This window comes from Macaca nemestrina, chromosome 12 (assembly GCF_043159975.1).
Source record: "Macaca nemestrina isolate mMacNem1 chromosome 12, mMacNem.hap1, whole genome shotgun sequence".
Lineage (NCBI taxonomy): Eukaryota > Metazoa > Chordata > Mammalia > Primates > Cercopithecidae > Macaca > Macaca nemestrina.
In genome coordinates, this window is record NC_092136.1 from 27,985,156 (window position 1) to 28,009,314 (window position 24,159).

Sequence of the window (24,159 nt, forward strand, 5' to 3'; positions counted from 1 at the left end):
TTTTGTCAGCTTTACTTGCTTTGATTGGACAATGACAAGGTCATTCCTTTGTGATTACATTGTGATTACAGTGTCATTCCATTGTGATTGATTACATTGGGCCCGCCTCTAAAAGAAGAAACCTTTAGTAAACACTGAGAGTCTCTAGATTACTTACAAAGCCCAATACAAGGAAATGGTATGTAAGTAGTCGCTATACCATAGTGTTAGCTTTAATTTTACTTTCATCTGTAAGGGTATTGTGACTTCACTCTTCAAGCCTTAAAAATAGTGGCCAACACTTTGTTTAATCTTTGAAGGATTTACAAACTTTGTTCAAGTTTCTACCCTTTTGTATATGTGAGTAAATTAGGCCCCTGTAATTGTCATTATTTTTTGTTTCTTTGTACTCCTTAATATCTTCTGTAAGTGATTTACATCCATTAGAGGTTAACATCATGGTTACCCAGGCTTTGGTTTACCTGCTCTGCTGTATGTTTTCCCAGTATAAAATGTTGCCCTCCCAACATTCCTGGAGCATCACACTAATGCCAGGATGTATTAATGCCTTAATAAACATATTCCTCTAAAGTGAATCATGGCTGTCCAAAATTAATTGTCATAAAAATGGAGATTATAATCAAGATTATCTATTACATATGCACTGAGGCACAACAATTAAAAGGGAGAATGTGTGTAGTTATGGAGGTCATGAACAGCCACTACCCTTATGTTCATGGCTTAATTATTAGCAACTATTTATAATGCATGCCATTTCTTAGGTGCTACCTGGCCCTATTCTGAAGAACTATGAACTGATATCTATAAAATATAAGTGTATAATTGTGTAACTGATCATTCTTAAGAAAGAGGGAGGGTTTCCATAGCACTGACAATAGTATTTTGTATGCATGCACGTGTGTTTATTTATTTGCTGACTTACTTGTGTTGACTGCTGAGCATTCATTCTCATTTTCTTCTAGTAAGAACACCTTCCAGTTCTGTTTGAGGAATTACTTCTCCATCACTGTGCTTTGTGTTTCCTGGGTCCATCAATCAAAGTATCCAGCTTTCTGCTAGCTGAAGAGAAAGCATATGGCTCAAACTAGTTAAATTATGCTCTCTGTATTACTCTTGAGTTTGGAAACTTGAATGTCAAATTTAATGAGAAATGTCACTGCTTTTGTTTTAAATACCCCAGAGTTGACTTATCTCCTGAAGAGATAAACATTTAGCTTAGGCACCTGGATTGATATGGTCTATCCAAAGATAACACTTAATTATTATATTTAAACTCTGTGAGCCACATCATATCCTACCAATTACTTTTCTTTCTTTTGTTTATTTTTTTCTTTTTTGAGACAGAGTCTCGCTCTGTCACTCAGGCTGTAGTGCAATGGCATGATCTCAGCCCACTGTAACCTCTGCCTGCTGGGTTCAAGCAATTCTCCTGTCTTGGCCTCCTGAGTAGCTGGGACTACAGGTGCACACCACCACACCTGGCTAATTTTTGTATATTTAGTAGAGATGGGGTTTCACTATATTGGTCAGGTTACCTGCCTCAGCCTCCCAAAGTGCTGGGATTACATGCATGAGTCATCATGCCTGGCCAAATTTTCTTTGACCTACTAATACAAAGTTTCTTTCTCTTGAAAACAATGCACTTAATTGCATTGCAATTGCAAGCTAGCTCTGCAAGCTGGAGGACCAGGAAAGCCAATGTCTGAAAATCCGAGAAGGGGAATTGAAAGGTGGGGCATGAGAGCAAGGGATGGGCCGTGGTGTAAGTCTCAGTCTGGTGGAGCACTGAGATCCAAAGTCAGGAGAAGATGGATGTCTTGGCTTAAACATGGAGAAAAAAAAAATGCCTTTCCTCCAACTTTCCATACTATTTGGGCTTTCCATTTTCAGTCTTTGCCATTTCATGATGCTGTGACAAAATACCATAAACTGGGTGGCTTCTAAACAACAGAAATTTGTGTCACAGTTATAGAGGCTGGGAAGTCCAAGCAAATTTGGTATCTGGTGATAGTCCACTTATTGGTAGGCCATCTTTTCACTGTACCCTCACAGGGTGGAAAGGGCGAGGGGTCTTTTTCTTGGTCTGTTTTATAAGGGGCACAATTCTCACTCACGTAGTCTCTGACCTCATGAAGTATGCACCTACCAAAGACTCCACCTAATACCATAACTTTGGAAGGTAGTTTTTCAACATATGAATTTTCAGGGGACATAGACATTCAGATCATCAAAGTCTGATTATAAGAACTTTCTATTATAAACCTATTTGGTGCATTTAAGCATATCTTAAACATTTAAACCTTTAATAGGATATAATGTCTTCCAGGAAATTGAAAATAATAATAAAACAAGAAGGTGAATAGAAAAGCAATCCTTATTAATCCCTGAGCTATAACCCTGTAGTAGAAGCTAGCTTTTAAATGTTCTGTAATGCTTGGTGTGTACAGAAAAATGCAACAGATTCCAATTGTGTCATCATTTGCAAGTAGCCTCGGCTTTAATTTTAAAAGAGGTTGAATACTACTTACTACTTGTCCTAGTTTCCTGTTGTTACAATAATAAACTATCACAATACAGTGATGTAAAACAACACAAATATATCCTCTTATGGTTGTGGAGGTCAGAGGTCTTAAGTTATTTTCATTGGGCCAATGTCATGGAGTTGGCAGGGCTGGTTCCTTCTCAGGCTTTGCAGAGAAAACTCATTTTTCTTGCTTTTTTCTTTTCTTTTCTTTTTTTTTTTTTTTTTTTGAGATGGAGTCTTGCTCTGTCACACAGGCTGGAGTGCAGTTGCTCTCACTGCAACCTCCGCCTCCTGGGTTCAAGCGGTTCTCCTGCCTCAACCTCCTGAGTAGCTGGGACTACAGGCACACACGACCACGCCTGGCTAATTTTTGTTATTTTAGTAGAGACGGGGTTTCACCGTGTTGATCAGGATGGTCTTGATCTCCTGACCTCATGATCCACTCGCCTCTGCCTCCCAAAGTGCTGGGATTACAGGTGTGAACCACCACACTCGACCTTCTTGCCTATGTCTAATGGTCATCTGCATCCTTTGGTTCCTAACGTCTTCCTCCATCTTCAAATTGCATCATTCCAGTTATGGCTTCCATCATAACATTGCCTTCTCCTCTGGCTTCTCCTACATTCTTCTGTGAGGATCACTGTGATTACACTGGGCCGATCTCTAAAATCTGGGAGCATCTCCTCATCTCAATATCCTTAATTTAATCAAATCTGCTAAGTCCCTTGGTAGCATTCCCAAATTCCAGAGATGATTATGTGGATATATTTGGGGGTTCATTATTCAGCTTACCATACCATTTAAAATTATCTGTACTTGATCCTAAATGTTATGTTGGACTCATAGTACTTATCAAACCTAATATGTGTTTACAAAATAAAAAAAAAAAAGCAATGTTCTAATTGCTGTGGTCCTGCTTTCCCAAAAGCTCAAAATTTACTGGACAAGTCAGGTACACAGCCAGATGTATTAGGCTGTTGCAAAAGTAATTGTGTTTCCTGCCATTAAAAAAATGGCAAAAATAATGCAATTAATTTTGCACCAGCCTAATAAATCTTAGCAGATTTTTCTTTTTTTAAAATTTGCTATAGAAGCAGAAGTATATGTTTTGATACGCTGAATATTTTCACATAATGTTTTCACAATATTTCAATTGACCCAACAAACCAGTATTCAAAGTCATAATTTTATAGTAGGGCTGCATTCAACTTTTAGTGTGTATGGCATTCAAGAGGTTATGGCTAAGGTACTTTCAGTGTTTTCTGAATTTACAAAACAATCTTCAGTGATTTTATTACCTGAAGCAATAAAAATGTTATACCTCCGAAAGGCAGCTTCTAAATCAGTAGTTTCTAAACATTGATTTTTCATCTCATGCTGCATAATGAAGACTTCACTCGTCGGAGAAGAATGGGGAAAAATATGAAAATGTAAGGAGTTTTTCATAAAGCTAAATGTATTCAGTTTTAAGACTCTCCTTCATGTCCTTTTCACAATTTTTCCTTTATAAAAAATTTTAGAGATCAAAACTAAATCTTTTTAACCTAAAAATAGTAATTTAATGAATGTATGTCAATAGCAAATTAATATACACACATATAAACACACATGCATACATTCTGGCTTATAAAATTTGAAAATATAGAAATCATATCTGTAGCATGTTAATTAGGTTACATTAATAAGTTAGTATTAACACCTATAATTGTATACGGATTCAAAATTTACAAAATACCTTCATATCCATTAGTTCAAGACTCTTCCCCCAAAATAGCCATGAGGAAAAAAGTAAGTGATTATTATCTCCATTTTGTAGAATGAGAAACAAAAGCACAAAATTTTAGGTGACTTATCAGAATGATTTCAGTTGATATGCTGTATCTGTCATCTCAAACTTGCCCTATATCTTCAACCAGTTTTCAGAACGTTTCATTTATCACCTTGCACTAACTAAAATGTTGGTTTTCCCTAATTCCTCTGCAGTCAACTCAAGTTCCATATCCACCACTTGAGCTGTACACATTTCCTTTGGACCAACTGTCCCAGTGTGAGGAGGATAAAGAGAGATACGCTAATGCATCTTCCTTGTTCGTTTTAACCCAGTTTTGTCTTCTTTTTCTTCTTCCTAAACTATAATTTTCATCTCTGAATCTCATGCTTTTAATGGAAAAAAAAAAAGGTCATCTACTTTGAGTGCTTCAGAAAGGTCAAAATATAATATGATAAGGAAATTGATATGATTAGTGGTTTGGCCACATACAGGTAAGTGAAAAGTATGCATTGTGGAGTGCTGGGTATGAAACATATTTAGAATGGGATAATTGATAATAAAGACAAAGGGCACATAACTCTTTCAAGATTGTTGCTAGAAATAGGTATAGACAAATAAAAAGAATGTTAGAGGATGATAAGATATGAGGTCAACATAATTGATTTTTTAATTATGTGAAACAGAAATTATGCCACAGAAATACATGACTCCTTTATATATAATAACCCAATGTGCTACTCTTTGAAAAATCTGGACAATAATTAGAGGTTAGTAGTGCTTAATCAGTTTAACATAAATCAATTACAGAAAATGCTACAACTCTATTATTCTTTGGTGATATATTGTGGAAACAGCGTTCAGAGAAGGCTCTCTAAATGTTATGGAGGCAGGTGAAAGCACTTCTACTCCATTATTGGAGGGGTTGTAAATTAGCGCAGCCATTATGGAAAACAGCAGTAAGGCTTCACAAAAATAATAACAAATGGAGATGGAATAGTTGGATTTGAAAATTAGGGAAAAACAAACCTTCACCCTTACCTCATTTTATACATAAAAATTAGTTTCTGATGAATGATAGACCTCCATGTAAAACAAAAGCATAAAGCATCTAAAAGAAAATATAGAAGAATATAATTAATTCTTCATTGAGACAAAATTTGCTTAGATAAGTCGGAAAAAAATAGTAATCATGAAAGCAAAAATTATAAACTGAGTTTCAACAAAATTGAAAAATTTTGTCGGGAAGCATATTTGACAAAATGAATAGGAAAACCACAGACTGGAAAAAATACATATTTAGACATTTAAAAGCCCCTTAGAAGTCAACAATAAAAAGGATAAAACATTTTTAAAAAGGGAAAGAGGGCAATGGTTTTGACTGGTTGGACTGTCTACAACAGAAAACATATTTTTTCATTAAAGAAGTAATAATTTAGTCCTCAATTTGGTAATATTTCACACCCATACAGATAGCTAAAATTTAAAAAACACTGGCAGATTTAAATATTGACAGGATGTATAGCAACTGATACTTTCACATACTGCCAATTGATGTTTACATTGTTATAATCATTTTGGTGAACTGTGACCCAAATTACACTCCTTGGTATTTATCTAAGAGGATTGAAAATAGATATCCACAGACATATACAAAAATATTCATCATAACTTTATTCATAATAACTATGCCTTGAAAAAACCCAAATACCCACCAACTAATAATCAATAAACAAATTTTATGTGTTTATAGTACTTAATAAAAACAATCAAAATAGCAAAAACTGTATATGAATGTATATACAAATTATATGAAATTTGAGAAACATTTATATTATATCGAGTGAAAGAAACTTGTGATAAAGGAGTAAATACTGTACTGTTTCATTTATATGAAGTACCAAAACAAGAAAAACTCATCTATGGTCATTAATATCAAAGATCAGTTGCGTTTTGGGTAGAGGAGAAGGGAGCGAAAAGGGGGACAAGGGAGAACTTTCTGGGGTGATGAGATTCTTGTGGATGTTTGTTTTGTGTGGATTACAGCTGTATAAGCAATTGCTGCAACTCATTAAACTTATCACTTAATATCTCTACATCTTGTTGCATATAAATTATAAATTAAGAAAAGCAAAAGAATCAGTAAAAATGTATTAGTCCAATACTATACAATGTCTCAATCAAAAAAATTCTTGAAATTCTCTGTGAATTAGTCTGCTCAACAGCAGAACAAAATTATATGGTTTTTGTCTTAAGAATAATTTAAAATAGGAAGATTTTTGCAACAGATTTTAAAATTCCTCAACTTCCTTCAAAGGTGATCATCTTTGATGTTTTCTTTTCAGATGCCTGAAAATATTCTTGTGAAAGAGAAGAGGATCTCTTATGCTATGTAAGATTGTATATAATCTTTATGTTTTGGTATATTTCAACTTTGTTTTGGTGATCCGACATTTATTTTAACCTAAGAAAAACGACAATACTAATCATGTTAGACTAAACTTGAAACAAAACAAATATAAATAATATACACTTTGTCTAACACCAGAGTATGCTAACATCTGTATGTGATGTTATTTCCATGAAGATGTATTTCCCTTCATGTTTTCCTCAGGCATGACTTTAGAAAGGATTAGTGTTTTGAAATGTCCTCACAATAAATGAATGTTTTGAAATATACTGAAAAAATGTGAGGTGTATTGAAATGTGCTTCTTTACATAACAGCCAAGGCGTCAGACATACTCGTATCTTATTATGAGTATTCATCTTGGGTATTGAATGAGTTTAGGTTGCATAACACTTTTAATAAGACAATAATGAAAACATAAAAACAATAGAAAATAAAAACAATTTTCTAGAAAACATATCTACAAAATGAGAACATGTTCTCAAATAATTTCAACGTGTAGCTTGTAATTATTATTCAGTGATCTCCATGCTAGCTCAGTATATTAAACCTATACAATTAAAAGCCCCACCCTAAAACTTAATGTCTTCTCCCAAAACGTGTACCAAAATCATAAAAGCAGATTTCTGCAGTTTCCTGTGAAAAACATGTAAAATGTATTTGCAAAAGAAGTCAGACAAGAAGACTACATACCGTATGGCTTCATTTATAATGAACGTCTAAAAAATTGTAAATCCATAGGGACAAAAGTAGGCTAAGCAGTTGTCTGGACTGGCAGGGAGAGCGCATAGGGAATAACTGTCAGTAAATATGAGTGATCTTACTGGGATTATGGAAATATTCTAAAACTAGATTATGCTGATGATTGCACAGCTTAGTAAATTTACTAAAAATCATTGAATTGTACACATAAAATTGGTGAATTTAAATGTGTTTGAGACCAGGCGCAGTGGCTCACACCTGTAATCCCAGCACTTTGAGAGGCCGAGGTGGGTGGATCACGTGGTCAGGAGATCAAGACCATCCTGGCTAACATGGTGAAACCCCATCTCTATTAAAATACAAAAACATTAGCCGGGTGTAGTGGTGGGCGCCTGTAGTCCCAGCTACTCGGGAGACTAAGGCAGGGGAATCACTTGAACCTGGGAGACGGAGGTTGCAGTTAGCCAAGATTGCCCCACTGCACTCCAGCCTGGGCGACAGAGCAACACTCTGTCTCAATAAATAAATAAATAAATAAATAAATAAATAAAGTGAGTAGTTAAACTAACAAGGTTTTTTTTTTTTTTTTTCTAAATTAGTGTCTAGTTTCTTATACATCCAGATGTTACAATGCAGACAAAAAGCACAGTATTAAGAAGGACCTATTTTATTTCTAGTGGTTGAGTGATTGACACAGCTTGATAGTTAGATTAAAATGGATACTTATAACAAGTTAAATACGAAATGCCAATTTTTTTTTGCTAAAAGCAAGAGTGGAAACTTTTTTATACTTCAATGATTATAATGAATGATTATACGTTCTCTACAATATATATGGAGAGGTGTTTGTCAATAATGTTTTCATATACTTTTTCTTCTTTCACAAGTTAGAGATACTGTGTTTCTCCACTTGGGAGAAGTAAGTCAATGTGAAGTGTCTGCTTTTTTCTCTCTAGCAATACATACTTAGGATTTCAATTAAATTAATAAGATAAAATTAAAATATTTACTTTGGGTAATCAGGGTTTCTCAACCTTAGCAGTATTTAGGGGTATTTTGACACTAATAATTCCTTGTTTTGGAGGCGGTCCTGTGGTGTATGGGATGTTCAGCAAAATCCTTAGCCTCTACCATTAGATAATAATAATTAGAAGGATATATCTAGAAAGATAATGTCAATGAAAAAAATTTAAGAGCTAGTGTATATATTGTTTGTAAGTGTGAGGAATTCATAACAATTTTAGGATAGGATTTATATTCAGGAGATAGGGAAGGGAATTAGATACATAAGGAGTTAAAGGAGGCTTCAGCTTTATCTGTAAGATTATGGCAGCTAATATGAAAAGAGATCCAAAATATAGAATATAAAAGAAAACAAATATCTGCAACCTAAGTGATGGAGACATTTGCTTTGGTGAAATTATTCTCAATAATTTTATACACATAGAATAAACTACATATATAGTAGACAGAGAGAAAAAGAGAAATATAGAGATTAACAAACTAAGCTTCATGGTCACAAGGCCCTGGGAGATTGGGAGAATGTCTATTTTCCCTCTTTGTTTATAGAATCAGAAAGAAGAACAGTCACAAAATGAAAGTGCATTCCTAGAAACTGTAGGCGTCCTACATATTACAATGCTGCTATTTTGCTCCCTTTATCAACATGATTTAGATCCTAAATAATAGTAATCATTTACAACAAAATTACAATAGAGAAAAGTTACAAATGCATGCTTAAACACAAGCATTTTAAAAATTATACACTCTCTCTAATTATTCTTAGTGTTGACACAGAATTATATGATAGCTAAGGTTTAAGAAAATGATTATAAAGTTATTACTTATTAATTATTAATAACTATTATATGATATTAAATGTAGTAATTATTATTTATGACTATTGCCTAATAAATATTTTTCAACTTCCTAAAAAATACAGAAAACTTCTTTTAGCAGATATGATGATAATCCATTCTGGTCATTATTACTTAGCTTGGTGTTATAGAAATTGAGAAAAATGAGTGTAAAATCATGTCCTCTCAAACAAAAACAATTCCATATGGTAAAATACTGATAAAAGTAGTTCTATAGAGAGTTATTCCTGCTCTCAGAAATTAGCACAATAAAGAGTTTATATGAGAATTGAGATAAGAGAATCCCAGATTTTTCTCCTTTTAATTTTACAGTTGAAAGACCCCTTAAAAGTTGTTTAGCTCTTATTTTATAGATGTGGAAAATGAGATTCAGAAAGTTCAGATGATTTCCTTCCCCAAGGTCACCTGGTGAGTTAGTAGCAGAGCTGGATCTGGAATGCATCTTCTTCATCTTTCTATGCTTTTTCCACACTCCCAAAGTGAATTCCTGTCATAGTATCATTTTATTTTCTAACAGAGAGTATTTTATAACACAGCACAATGGTAACTACATACCTAATGTGCATTTCAGAACACATTAAGAATATTAATGTTATTATTAGGAGAAAAGTCTTTTACCGCAGCTTAAACTTTCATTTTCCCCCCATTATCTGTTGCACAACTCCAGTTCTTAAGGGGGAAAAAAAAATCAGACTCGGTCAGCAACTTGTAACCTGTGCAAACTCTGTGACTGTCTCTATGACAGCCTGAAGGTCAAAAGACCAGATCATCTCTACATTAGTCAACTCTCCGAAACTCGAGGATGTCAATCATTGGAAAGGATCAGCTGACCTATCTCCCCACAAGCGCTCTGACAGATTTAATGTTCACAGCATCTATTGTCAAAAAGAAAATAAAGGGAGAAGAAACTCAATTTGTATACTTCCCTCCTAAGGCATTCAAGGTACAGACTAGGATAAATATGTTGTTTATTTTCTGAACTGATGGCATTTCCCTGTTTGCTTTCATCTGCTGTTTCGTTTAGCTCAAAAGATCTAACTTTCTTCTTTATCTCTTCCTTTGAGCTAGCTGGATGAGATTTGCTAAGGACGGGAAAGCTAGCACTGCCATGATAGAATGGCATAAATTGTTCCAGCATACAGTGACTTGAGTAAACAATTTGCTTAAATTCTCCCCTCAAGAGCCATGCATATATTTCCATTGTTACCAAAAGAGATTGTTACTTGTTTTTATTTGCATCTTGCCTGAACAGATCAGGGAGGAAATGCATGGAATTTGGAGCAACACTCTCTTGGGTTTATATATCCTAAATCGAGATTGTTTACCTCTCTGCGCCTAAGTCTGTCATTTACATAAGAAGTATAATACCAGTTATATCGTTTAGGATTATATTTAGCTGCTGGTGACAGAAACCCCAAATGTAACAGAGGCTTAAGCAAGATTGACATTTATACTTTTTCTAAAACAAAACTGAACAAGTGGATGAGGATTGATATGGCGGTTAATGCATCAAGGGATCAGAAAGATTCTTTCTTTTATTTTCTTATTCCATCATTTGTGGCCTTTACTTCATAGTTAAGGAAAGCAGAATTTTGATGTAGAGGCAAGAAAGAAGAAAGGAAGGAAAAAAGAGGGAGTGATAAAGGGCACACAGATGATATGTGATACGTCACAAAGAACATGTCTCATTGGCCAGCATTAGTTACATGGCTGTACCTAGCTGCACAGGAGGCTGGAAAATATGGTGTCCATTCTGGATGGACCTAGACCCACTCAAAAAGTCAGGATCTGCCTTTTTTTCAGCTGTCTTCCCCTCTCTGTGGGACTTTGAGGCACCTGCTTTGGTCTCTTCCAAGGAAATTTTCCTTTCCTTCCTGTTCTAAAGTCCTTTTAAATAAACTTCCCCTCCTGCTCTGAAAAAAAAAAAAAAATCAGCATCCTATTACCACAGAAAAATATAAGAATATTTTGGGAGACAACTAGCATCTCTACCACACCTAATTTAGGAGACACTGCTAGTTTTTCACAAGTATCTGGGCTGCATTCCCAGGTTCCCTTGCTTTTAGGTCCTATCATTTGACTATGCTCTCCCCATTGGGATATGAGTTAAAGTGACCTGAGCCATTTCCATGCCCAAATCTTTAACATTTTGAGTATTCTCTCTCTATGTTATCTTTGCAGTATGTGTCTTTCCTTTGAGCTAGCTAAAAGCTGAACTTCCAGGCAGCTACTTTTCGATGTAAATGAGTACAATAACTTAGGTAATAGAGTAGGGAACATGGAAGGAATCAAGTGTCTGCATGGCTGTGGGGAATGAAAATACCTGCTGATCTGATTTACTTATCCAGTCCTAGAACATTTGTTGGAAATACATGTCCTAGTACATGTATTTTTGTTGCCCTGATGAAATAGCACAAAATTTTACTTATTTTAGATGGAAAAAAGATGGTGTATGGACCAGAGCTACCTTAGTCTTCCATGCATCAATTTCACCTATTTGAGGCCTCCAATGAAGTATAGTACATAAGATAAGGCCAACACCACAATGAAATAGGATCGTTGTTAGTATGTGGACTTTGCCTTCCTTTACAACTAATAAGCTTTTACCTTCTAACCTCAGAATAATTTCCAGTCTGCTGCAAAAATTTATGCAAACAATATTCATCACATGCCAGAAGAAAAGAAGTGATGTAGGTAAAGAGAGACAGCATATGTCCTGATAACAAGGTATATGTGACTCAAGGCATCATCCACAATCTTACTCTCTGCTCCAATGTTTAGGATTATAATAAGGAACATATGTTGCCTCTTGGTCTAGCATATAACCCTGAACTTCAATTTTCTTTCCCTCAGCTCAGGAAAACTGTCACTGCTTTTCTCTTGTCCTCTATGTTCAGTGCCACAGATCAGCAACTACTCTGAGGAAGAAAGCAGGTAAAGGTAGGTTTCATCTCAAGCATTCCCATTCTTTCAGATATTCTGGCCCCTCAAGTCCTGGTTTCCTTGGCCTCTTTCTAATCATACCAAACATGCTTTTTGTATTTTATAAATATTTTTGATGAGTGGATTAGCACAATGTATTATTCCGTAACAAAAAGAAATGAAAATGAGCTTTTGATGGTATAGAAACCAATCTCCAAGATGAATTCTAAGGATCCTCATCTCCTTGTATTCTCACCCCTGGGTAGTCATCTCCCAAAATATATGAGGGTTGGTGTATTAGAACAATATAATACAATAGAAGTAATGGTAGATCACTTCTCAGGATGTGTTATAATTACATCATAGCTTCTGTCTCACTCTGGAATCTCTTGTTCTAGAGGAAATCAGTGCCAAGCTATGAGTACAGGCAGCCCTGTGAAAAGATCAGCTAGTGAGAAACTAAGTCCTTCCACCAATCGTCAGTGAGAAACTGAGGTATCCTGTCAACAGTCACATGAGTGAGTCATTTTCAAATGAATCTTCCATCCCCATTCAAGCATATGGATGACTAAAGTCTGAGCTTATAGCATGACTGCAAACTCTTGAGACCCAAAGCCATAATCATTCAGTTGAGCTGCTTCTGCATTCTTGACCATCACCCACTGTGAGGGATAATAAATGTGTATGTATATGTGTGTGTGTTTAATTTGTAATTGTGGTAAAATACACATAAACTTTATCATATTAACCATTTTTAAGTGCATGGTTCAGCAGTGTTAATTATATTCACATTGTTGTGTAACCAGTCTCCAGAACCTTTTCATATTGCAAAATTGAAACTTCATACCCATTAAACAACAGCACTCAGCTCTCCCTTCTCTGGAAACCACCCTTCTGAGTTTTACTAATCTAGATAGGTCATGTAAGTGGAATCAGAAACTACTTGCCTTTTTGTGACTGGCTCATTTTACTTAGCATAATGTCCTCAAGGTTCTCCACGTTGTACTATGTGTCAGAATTTACTTCCATGTGAAGGCTGAATAATATATTATTGACTGTGTATACCACATTTTCTTTACCCATTCCTTTGCCAATGAACAGTTGAGTTGTTTCCACCTTTGGGTTATTGTGAATAGTATTGCCATGAACAGAGGTATACAGATATTTTTTTGAGACCCTGACTTCAATCTTTGAGGTATAAACCCAGAAGAGGAATTGTCACATCATATGGTAATCATATTTTTTTAATTTTTTGAGGAACTGCCATACTGTTTTCCATAGAAGCTACACCATTTTAAATTTCCACCAACAGTGAACAAGGATTCAGTTAATCTACTTCCTCATCAACACCTGTTAATTTTTGTTTTCTTGATAGGATCCATCCTGCTGGGTATAAGGTGATATCTCATTATGGTTTTGATTTGCTTTTCTCTGATGATTTGTGATGTTAAGCATCTTTTCAAATGCCTGTTGACTATTTATATATCCTCTTTAGAGAAATGTCTTTTCAAGATTTTTGTCCATTTGTTATTCAGGTTTTGTTGTTGAAGAAGAAGAAAGAGACAATGAAGAAAAGCAATATTTGAGGAGAAAATAATGGCAATTTTCAAACCAAAGAGATGTCATGCCATATGTTCAATGAGTTTTAAGAAAACCAAGCAAGATAAATACAATAAAATGCCACATATAAATATGTTATGTAAAACCAATGAATAAAAATTATCAGTGAGTCAACTATTTTACAACAAAAATATCTATATAATGCATTGAGGGAAATTATAATCGTCTCAATATATGGTATTCAATCAATTGCATATCAATGTAGGAAAAAGCATTAGTTTGTTTTTTTGAGACAGAGTCTTGCTGTGCTGTCCAGGCTGGAGTGCAGTACTGCAATTCCAGCTCACTGCAGCCTCCACCTCCTGGGTTCAAGTGATTCTTCCACCTTGGCCTCCTGAGTTGCTTGGATTCAAGGTGTGCACCACCATACCCAGCTAATTTTTGTATTTTTAGTAGAGACGAAGTTTCTCTCTGTTGGCCAGGCTAGTCTCAACCTCCTGGCCTCAAGTGATCCTCCCACCTCAGCCTCCCAAAGTGCTAGGATTATAGCATGAGCCACCATGCCCTGCCCACAAATTTTTTTCTCTACTTTGAACTACACAGACTCAATGCCTGATGGATAATAACCAAAATATGAAAGGTAAAATAATACATCTTCAGATAGTAACATAGGATACGTCACAAAATAATACCTAAATGATGAATTCATATATGAAAAGATCCTTAACTTCAGTATTCATCAAGGAAACTCAAAGTTACAATGGTATATATAAATCAGAATGTCTAAAAATCATTATGGTAATGAATATATAAAAATCTGACAATATAAATGTTGGCAGGAATGTAGAATAACTAAAACTCTCATACTGGTGGAAATGGAAATGGATAATTCCATTTTGGAGAACTCTTTAGCAATGTCTACTAAAGCTGAACCCATATGTGTCTGATAAGCCAGCAGCTGAACCTCAGAGTGCATGCCTGTATTAGAAATTCTTGGTGCCTCACCAATTTCCCTTAAAAATTCACCATTTCCATTTACTGTAAACTGATGATTTTCTTATCTTCATACCTGTGACATTTTTCTACATTCTTTATCAGCCCAAAACATTCCCTGTAAATGTATTATTTACATCAGAATTGCTGATAAATTGAGTGTTCTAGGAACATCATCAACAATGGCTGAATTGACAGGAATTTGTAGATAATTATCATGGCTTTTCCCCTGTAATTGGGATAACTTGGAATCATTTGGGTAGCAACTACTTTGCTACCCAAAGTAGTTACTGGTTGATGATGCAACCTTTATTGACTTTCCTCTCCATTCCTCACTTTTCAACCTCTACCAGGGTGTCCTGGGATTACCTCCTGATTAAACTATTTATACTCACATTCTTTTCTTGAGGTCTGTTTCTGAGAGAACTCAAACTAAGACAAAAGTTATCTGGACACTAAATAAACAAATACACCAAAATACATATAGAAATGTTCATGGTTTTATTATTCATGAGAGTTCAAACTGAAAATAACTCTCATGTCTAGTACTGGTGCAATGGATAAGTAGACTGTGTCACGTTAATGCACTGTAGTACTATGAAGAAATGAACCACTGGCATGTGCCATAATATGGATACAGCTCACAAACATGTTGTTTAGTAATATAAGGCAGACACAAAATTACACAAGGCAAGTGATTTGCAAAGTTCAACATTTGGGGTTGTGATAAAATCAGAATATTAATCTGTGGGAGTAATTGTATTTAGAAGGAGCAATGGGAGATTTTCTGGGCTAATGATAATGCTCTATGTCTTAATCAGGGTAGTGATTATGTAGATGTGTTCACATTGTAAAATTTAATCTGTGCTCTTTTCCTTCACATAGATTTTACTCAAATACAAAGTTTACCTAACCAAACAAACAAATAAATAAGCAACATGGTAATATCCACCATGCTTAGAAAAGTCCTTTAATGCATGGGTTAATATATAGCCAAACATTACTCTTTGAAAAGTTTCTTAGAATTAATGATATAGAAAAGTAGTGGTTCTCTGACTTTAGTAAGCATTGGGATTACAGGAAAGGATGTTTGGTGCATTTGAGGTGGAGTCTAGGTATCTGCATTTTGAGTAAGCTCCGAGGTGACGCTGCTGCTTCTAATCCAGACACAACACTGTGAGAACTCATTAGGCTGTGGGATTCTCCTGTAGTAAGGGATGTAGGTGCCTGCAGCAGCAATTGCAAGGGAAAGCACCACCTGGCTCCAAGCTGAACCCCTCAAGGGAGATGGAGCAACAGAGGCTGGGTGCCTTGATCACACTCCTCTCTCTATGCTGCCATCCTTGGCTCCCATGCTCTACAGGGACCCTGATACTTCCTTGCTGTACTCCAGCACTCTCCCTTAGACATTCTAGTGAAATTTTAGTTTTTTGTTTGTTGCTTTGGTCCTTTTTTGTGTGCGTGAGGACAAGTTCCAGGCACCTTTAGTCAGTCATCTTGCTGATGTCACATATTTTTGTACATCGTTTTGTTAAAGTTTTAAATTCAGGTTTGCTTTCTGATATATCTTGTCATTACAATTTATCAGTCAGGAATATTTGCTTATTTTTAATTGCCGCCTATAGATTTGTAACTTCTTTGTTGCCTAAAGGTATCCATTTGTAACGTCTCAGAAAGATGACTGTCCACATATATAATGCACAATAATCTGCTATTTATTAATCACAACTGATTATTCATTTCAGACTACTGGTGGAAGACCTTTCCTCTGGAACTACTTTGCACAACATCAGTGTGGTTAAATAAGGAAAAAAAAAAACATAAAAAGCTTTGTTGGACTTCAGTGCTTATAGAACCAACTCTAATGTGAGAGAGAGACATAGGCAATTAAATAGAAAATCACTATTGCTCTTATTTGAGTCAATCAATCTATTCCTACTCTATGTTTTAACCTTTGCTTTATGGCAAGCTAACACTTCTCCATTTTTCTTGCTATCTCCTAGCTGCATTCTCTGCCACAACATGGAGAGTTATCAGAAATAGTGACTAAAATTTATTATATTTTCTTCATCAAGTATACTATTTTAAATGTTAATATTAATTTAGCTGATTCACACTTTAAAACTTAGAAAGTACATTTGTATCCATGTTAATGAGAGGGGGAAAAACATACTTTCTCAGTCCATAGTAATGAAAGCTGTACGATTTTTACAGTTGTAGGAGTGTCGCAGTTCTGACACAAAACGGTAGGCAGATATCTGCAATGAGATCCACATGAAGAAAACACAGCAGAACTTCTAAATGTAAAAATCAAGACATTTTTACAAATAAATAACACTTTCTTGCTTATGTGTGTATGTTTAACACACCATAAATGTGTATAATGAATACACAGGTGACCCTCAAGCTGACATTATTCTTAGATTCTGGATATTCTTTATTTGTCTGGTAGAAACGGGGTAGGATAATGCCTAAAGTTATGCACCAAGGCATTGTCATTGGAACTGTAGAGGGTTGAAAGTATTTATTTTTCCCCCCTTTGAAACTTCATACATTAATAAAAACCGCAACAACAGGATATACATGGTATTCAATAATTTAAAATATTCAGAGATATTTCACTTTAAAAGTTTCTTATTTGATCATACCCTGTGAAATAGGGAAGACAAGTAAATGGATGATCATCACTACCTAGTTAAAGATTACCTTGCATGAGATGAGGCAGGAGATCTGGAGTTTACATAACAGAGCTACCGCCTCCATAAAACAAAGTAACTAGAAATACATACTATCACCCACGTATAAAATGAGAAAGATTATCAGTCATCCAGGGAAAAGTAAAGAAAAAAATGTACCCATTGGAAAATGAAAGCTGAATACACTAGATCGCATTATGTAGCCCCACAGAATCACATACTTGCCTTTAAACCAAACCAGCCCTAATGATTACTTGCATTCGTCCCAAGTTCAAAAATCTAGGATACCATGAGATCCTTAGGGTCAAGGTGACCAAAGCCTCTGTACTACTCGCAGTTCCTGGCTACCCAGAGGAGACCTACCTGATCACCTCCTGATCAGGTAATAACTCTCACCTCCTGCCTGCATGCTTCCTGCCTCCTCCTTGGGGCATTTTTGTTAAGCATGAGAAACAACATGGTATAGAATATTTCTAGGCACATATATATACCCCATGGCTTGCACTTTTTTTTTTTTTTTGATTTGGAGTCTCGCTGTGTTACCCAGGCTGGACTGCAGTGGCGCAATCTCGGCTCACTGAAAGCTCTGCCTCCCGGGTTCACGCCATTCTCGTTTCAGCCTCTGGAGTAGCTGGGACTGCAGGCGCCCGCTACCACGCCTGGCTAATTTTTTGTTCTTTAGTAGAGACGGGGTTTCACCGTGTTAGCCAGGATGGTCTCCATCTCCTGACCTCGTGATCCGCCCGTCTCGGCCTCCCAAAGTGCTGGGATTACAGGTTTGAGTTACCGCGCCCCGCCTGCGTTTGCACTTTTAATCACTTTTAATCAAAGGGAAAGATAATCCAGTTGATCCTGTAAGCAAATTCTTTCCCTTTTCTTCTTCCCTCCTTGCCCTGTGGTAGATACACTCACAGCAACACTGCTGATATAATTTAAAAGGTTGCTTAAAGGCGTATTTCCAAGGATGAAGCAATTAGTCACACTTAGCAGGGGGCAGACAGATAACATCTTGCCTTGACTCCTTTTTCTGTACTGCTTCACTATCCTTGTTTCACATTTCTACTCTTGTGATTATACTCGGTATTAAATAATAACATATTAGCCCTCTTCTACGAGCTTTCATTTTTCTAGACATCAGGTAAAAACACAAAGCCAAATGCCACATATGGATGTGAGATAAAAATTCACACTATGAAGTGAGTGAGCATATTGCCAAGAAATTAACAAAAACTAGTATCAAACAGTCAAACAGCTGAAATTTCTATTGATCTGATTGAAATAAGAAGCTGTTCCTATAAAAACACTTCCATATCAGAAGGCTCATAGGATCCCCACAAAGAAAAACACTCCCACCAGCTATGAGCTCAAACTAAAATAATTGTGACCCACATAAATAAAGTAGCATGAGTAAGATTAAGCATTGCAAAAATTCAAGGAAAGAACTTCAAATAATAGAATACTAAGAACAAATCTATTTAACAATCTGATTAAAATAATTGAAGACATACACTGAAGAGGGGAAACAAAACCAAATAACCATGTAGTATTAACAAGAGTAGGTACATTTTCTACAGAAGAATCAAATAAAAATTCCATAAATGTAAAACAGAATACAGTAAATGGCAATAAAAACTCAGTGCATCTATTAAAGAGAAGACTACACAAAGCTGAAGAGAAAATTATTAAACTGAATTTGGTGTCTAAGGAAATCAACCAAAATGGAGCACAGAGAAATGAAAACACTATTACCAATTTTTAAAAAATGATTATTTATCACTGGCAACAGAGTTTAAAAGTTCCATACGTTTCTATTAGGAATTGCAGAATGACAGGAAAAAGAAATGGCAGAATGTATAATGTCTAATCATTGTGCCAATGGCCAAAACATTTTCTAGAATTGAATCACTGCAATCACAAAGTTGTTTGGCTTACCTTTCCATTTAGGACTCAGAAATAATAAGGCATTTAAAAACACTTTTAAATTTATTTTTACTTTTAGTTGACATTTAACTGCATATCATTATGGGGTATAGTGTGATGTTTTGATACAGGTATAAAATGTACAACAATCAAATTAGTGTACTTAGCATGCCCATCACCTCAAACATTTATTACTTCTTTGTGTTAAGACCATTAAAAATCCTCTCTTCTAGCTATTTTGAAACATATACTGTATTATTATTAATTAGAGTCACCCTACTGTGCAATGGAGAACTAGAGCTTATTCTTCCCATCTATCTGTAACTTTGTACCATTGATGAACCTCTCCCCATTACTCTCCTGCTTAGCTTTTCCCTTCTCTGGTAACAACTATTACACTATCTACTTCTGTGAGAACAACCTTTCAGACTCCACATATGGGTAAGATCATGCAATATTTGTCTTTGTGTGATTGGCTTACTTCATTTGATACAATGTCCTCCAGGCTCATCCATGTTGCTGCAAATGACAAGACTTCATTCTTTTTTATGACTCAATAATGCTTATGTAAACATACTACATTTTCTTTGTACATTTACTTGTTGATGAACACTAAGGTTGATTCCATATCTTAGCTACTGTGAATAGTACTGCAACAAACATGGGTGTGAAATATTGATTTCATTTTCTTTAGCTACATACCCATTAGTGGGATTGCTGAACATATAGCATATTCTTGATGAACATAGATGCAAAAAAAAAAAAAACCTCAATAAAATAATAGCAAACCAAATCAACAGCACATCATAAAGATTATTTACCATGATTAAGTGGGATTCATCCCAGTGTTGTTAGGATGATTCAACATACACAAATGAATAAATGTGATACATCACATTAACAGAATAAAGGATGAAAAACATATGATCACCTCAATAGATGCAGAAAAAGCATTTGATAAAAATTAAACATCTCTTTATGATTTAAAAAAACTCTCAACAAATTAAGGATAGAAGAAATGCATTTCAACACAATAAAGTCTGTATATGACAAACCCACAGCTAATGTAATATTGAAAAAGGAAAGGTTAAATTTTTTTACTCTAAAACCTGGAACATAACAATAATGCCCACTTTCACCACTTTAATTCAGCATAGTACTGGAACTCGTAGACAGAGCAATTAAGTAACAAAGAAATAAAGAGCCTCCAAATTGGAAAGGAGAAAGTCAAATTGTCCTTGTTTGCAGATAACATGATCTAGTCTGTAGAAAACTCTGAAGACTCCACACACACACACACACACACACACACAAATCTATTAGACGTGATAAGCAAATTCAGTAAAGTTTCCATGTACAAAATCAACATAAAAAATCAGTAGTGTTCCTATACATTAATAGTAGACTATCTGAAAAAGAAATCAAGAAAGCAATCTTATTTGTAATAGCTACCAAAAAAATAAAATACCTAGGAATAAATTTAACCAAGGAGATGAAAGATCTCTTCAATGAAAACTATGACATGCTGATGAAATAAATTGAAAAGGACACAAATAAATGGTAAAATATCCCATGTCCATGAACTGGAAAAATCAATATTGTTAAAACATCCATAAATTATAAATTTAATTCACTCTCCATAAAAATATCAATGACATTCTTCACAAAAGTATTTTTAAAATCCTAAAATTTGTATAAAACCTTAAAATGTGTATAAAATTTAAAAACCCTAAATAGCCAAAGTAATCTTGAGCAAACAGAAAGAAGCTGGATGCATCACACTACCCAACTTTAAAATATACTACAAAGCAGTATTAACCAAAAAAACCATAGTACTGGCATAAAAATAGACACATAGATCAATGGAGCAGAACAGAGAACCCAGAAGTGAATTCACACATTTACAGCCAACTGATCTTCTACAAAGGTGCAAAGAACACATATTGGGGAAAGGAGAGTCTCTTCAATAATTGGTGCTGAGAAAACTGGATACCCACAAGCAGAAGAATAAAACTAGACCCATCTCTCATCTTATGCAAAAATCAATCCAAAATCCATTAAAGACTTTAAGACCCTGAGCTATGACACCACTCAAAGAAAATGGGGGAAATTCGTCATGATATTGTTTTGGGCAATTTTTTGGATATAATCTCAGAAGCACAGGTAACAAAAGCAAAAATAGACAAATAGGATTATATCAAACTACAATGCTTCTGCACAACAAAAGAAAAAAAATAACAGGATGAATAGACAACTTTCAGAATGGCAGGAAATATTTGCACCTATGCATCAGACAAGAGGTTAATATCCATAATATATAAGGAACTCAAACAACTCAATAGCAATCATCATCATCATCATCATCAATTTTTTAAGTGGACAAAAAGATCTGAATAGACATTTCTCAAAGGAAAACCTAAAAAGTGGTCAATATGTATATGAAAAAATATTTGACATCACTAATCATCAGGGAGATGTAAATCAAAACCACAGTGAAATATCATCCCACCCCATTTTGAATGGTCATTATCAGAGAGAAAACAAATATCAATGCTAGTGAGGATATGGAGAAAAGGCTACTCTTATATACTGTTGGTGGGAATATAAATTAGTATACTCATTATGAAAAACAGTATGGAGATTCCTTAAAAAAATTTATTTTAAAGCTCTTAACACAATTTCTTTATAGCATTTTTATTTTAAATGTTTGGATTAGTATTTTTCTGGATATAGTATCTTTTGTTCACAAGGCACGACTTTCAATCAGTAGTCAGATATGCCTAACACCAGAGTTTTGTTTTCAACTGACCAGAAAAAAAAACCTTCCTTAACAAACTTGGAATCCCACAGACTTCTTTATGCCATACAGGTCTTACAAAACTATAATTTACAAAGTTGTATTACTTCTTACAGAAAGTGAATTGCTTCCCTCTCGATACCATGTGTAAAAATGAGCAAAGTCAAGGATTTACTTATATTTCTACTGATACTAGAATAAAAAGTGAAGTATTAAAACATTTTGACAGAGTTGAACATTTTTTTTTTTTTTTTTTTTTTTTTGAGACGGAGTCTCGCGCTGTGTCACCCAGGCTGGAGTGCAGTGGCGCCATCTCGGCTCACTGCAAGCTCCGCCTCCCAGGTTCACGCCATTCTCCTGCCTCAGCCTCCGAGTAGCTGGGACTACAGGCGCCCACCACCACGCCCGGCTAGTTTTTTGTATTTTTAGTAGAGACGGGGTTTCACCATGTTAGCCAGGATGGTCTCGATCTCCTGACCTCGTGATCCAGCCGCCTCGGCCTCCCAAAGTGCTGGGATTACAGGCTTGAACCACCGCGCCCGGCCAGAGTTGAACATTTTAAAAACATTTTATTTTTATAGGTGCAAGTTTTCTTGTATTTATCCTATTTGGGATTTTCTGGCTCTTTTGACTTTTAGGGTTATTTTCAAGAACTTTAGGACATTTTGGAGCATTCCTTTTTTTTCTGCCTCTTCTCTCTCAACTATCATTCTGTTATACCAATTACCAGCATATCAGATAACATATTTTCCACACATCACTCTTCATTTTCCCCCCAACACTTTTGTAGAACCATTTTACAGATTGAGTAATTTCTAGAGATTTACTTTTAATTTAGTACTATACTATTTTTAATTGATTCTATTTCTTTGCTAAAAATGTGTCTTTATTTATTCTGTACATTTATTTCTAAAAGACCTTGAATATATGTACAATATCTGTTTTATATTATAGAACTCATTCTGGCTGGAATGTAACTCCATTGTTTTCCAGCACTTCCCTATCTCTGGTATCACTGTTCAGTGCTCATCTTGACAGCAGCCATTCTCTGCTAGGCCAATTGTAGTCCTGTCCTGTGTCTAGTAGTCTGGCACCTGGACGACCCTCAGGGAGCTCAGGCAGACTTCTGGACCCTGCTTCCCTGTACAGCTTTCATCCATTCCAAATTCCAACTGCCTCAGCAACCTCAGTTGAATAAAATCCTCAGTTCAGCAAGAGCTTCTTGCTCTTCTGGGTTTTAGCCCTCTACCCAGTATTCTGGAAAGTGCCCTCCAGCATAAAGTATGGGAACTTATAAGCATCATTTATCAAGAATCACCTTCCTATATTGCCTGCCGCCCAATGCCTCAAAAGAGTTGCCTCATATATTGTATTTGATCTTATAGATGCTTATGGTAGAAGGGCAAGTTTGGAAACAGTTACCCTGTCACGGCTGAAAATAAAATTTCTACAGCACTGTAATTAAGAGCAAGATTGTGAACTAAAAATGAGAAATAAACTAAATCTTAATTAATATGTAACTGGTTGAGTAAATTATTATGCATACTTATCTTTAAACATCATCCTGCCCTTGAAAATAATAACATTAAACCATGTGTAAGACACGTTGTTAATTTTTTGAGAGTATGTCCAAAGCCATTATTATATATGTATCTGTGTGTGTGTGTGTGTATGCACATGTATAGATACGCAAAACGTAGAAAGAAAACTACAAGGATAAACTCAAAACTGCTGATAAGTAATTACTGTGAAGAGTAGGAGTGAAAATATCAGTGTATGCAAACTTCGTGTTTTAGTCTAAGACTTTGTGATGTTTGGCTTTGTGATGTTTGCATCATTCACAATGTGAAAATGTAATAATACTTTCCAAAATAAAATAATTAAATGTACTTTGTATTAGTAAATTGCTTGGGAATCACTGTCTACACTTTTTACTCTTGTTTCTTTGTAGGACCTGCTATAACTTCAGTGTTGGAAGCATCTGTGGTAAGA

General features: G+C 35.2%; 3 long non-coding RNA genes across 8 annotated transcripts in view; 1 reads left to right on the forward strand and 2 right to left on the reverse strand.

The window, feature by feature from the left end:
• Positions 1-5,395, reverse strand: part of LOC105471582 (uncharacterized) — a 24,736-nt gene extending 19,341 nt beyond the window's left edge. Inside the window, exons 1-2 of the long non-coding RNA XR_981230.3 lie at positions 5,334-5,395; positions 923-1,059 (exon numbers count right to left, since the gene is read on the reverse strand). This is a non-coding gene — a long non-coding RNA (uncharacterized lncRNA). The remainder of the gene's footprint in view (positions 1-922; positions 1,060-5,333) is intronic.
• LOC139357471 (uncharacterized) overlaps positions 1-24,159 on the reverse strand; it is a 109,216-nt gene that overhangs the window by 78,930 nt on the left and 6,127 nt on the right. The gene's annotated exons all lie outside the window — the stretch shown is intronic.
• On the forward strand, positions 99-24,153 carry LOC105471583 (uncharacterized). 6 transcript variants are annotated; one of them, XR_011610671.1, is made up of 7 exons: positions 962-1,040; positions 1,619-1,730; positions 6,638-6,684; positions 11,900-12,006; positions 12,133-12,219; positions 12,600-12,719; positions 13,737-13,875. It is a non-coding gene; the product is annotated as an uncharacterized lncRNA (long non-coding RNA). The 6 variants fall into 6 exon arrangements; XR_011610668.1 differs by lacking the exon at positions 11,900-12,006; XR_011610667.1 differs by lacking the exons at positions 962-1,040; positions 1,619-1,730; positions 11,900-12,006; positions 13,737-13,875 and adding exons at positions 99-178; positions 24,119-24,153.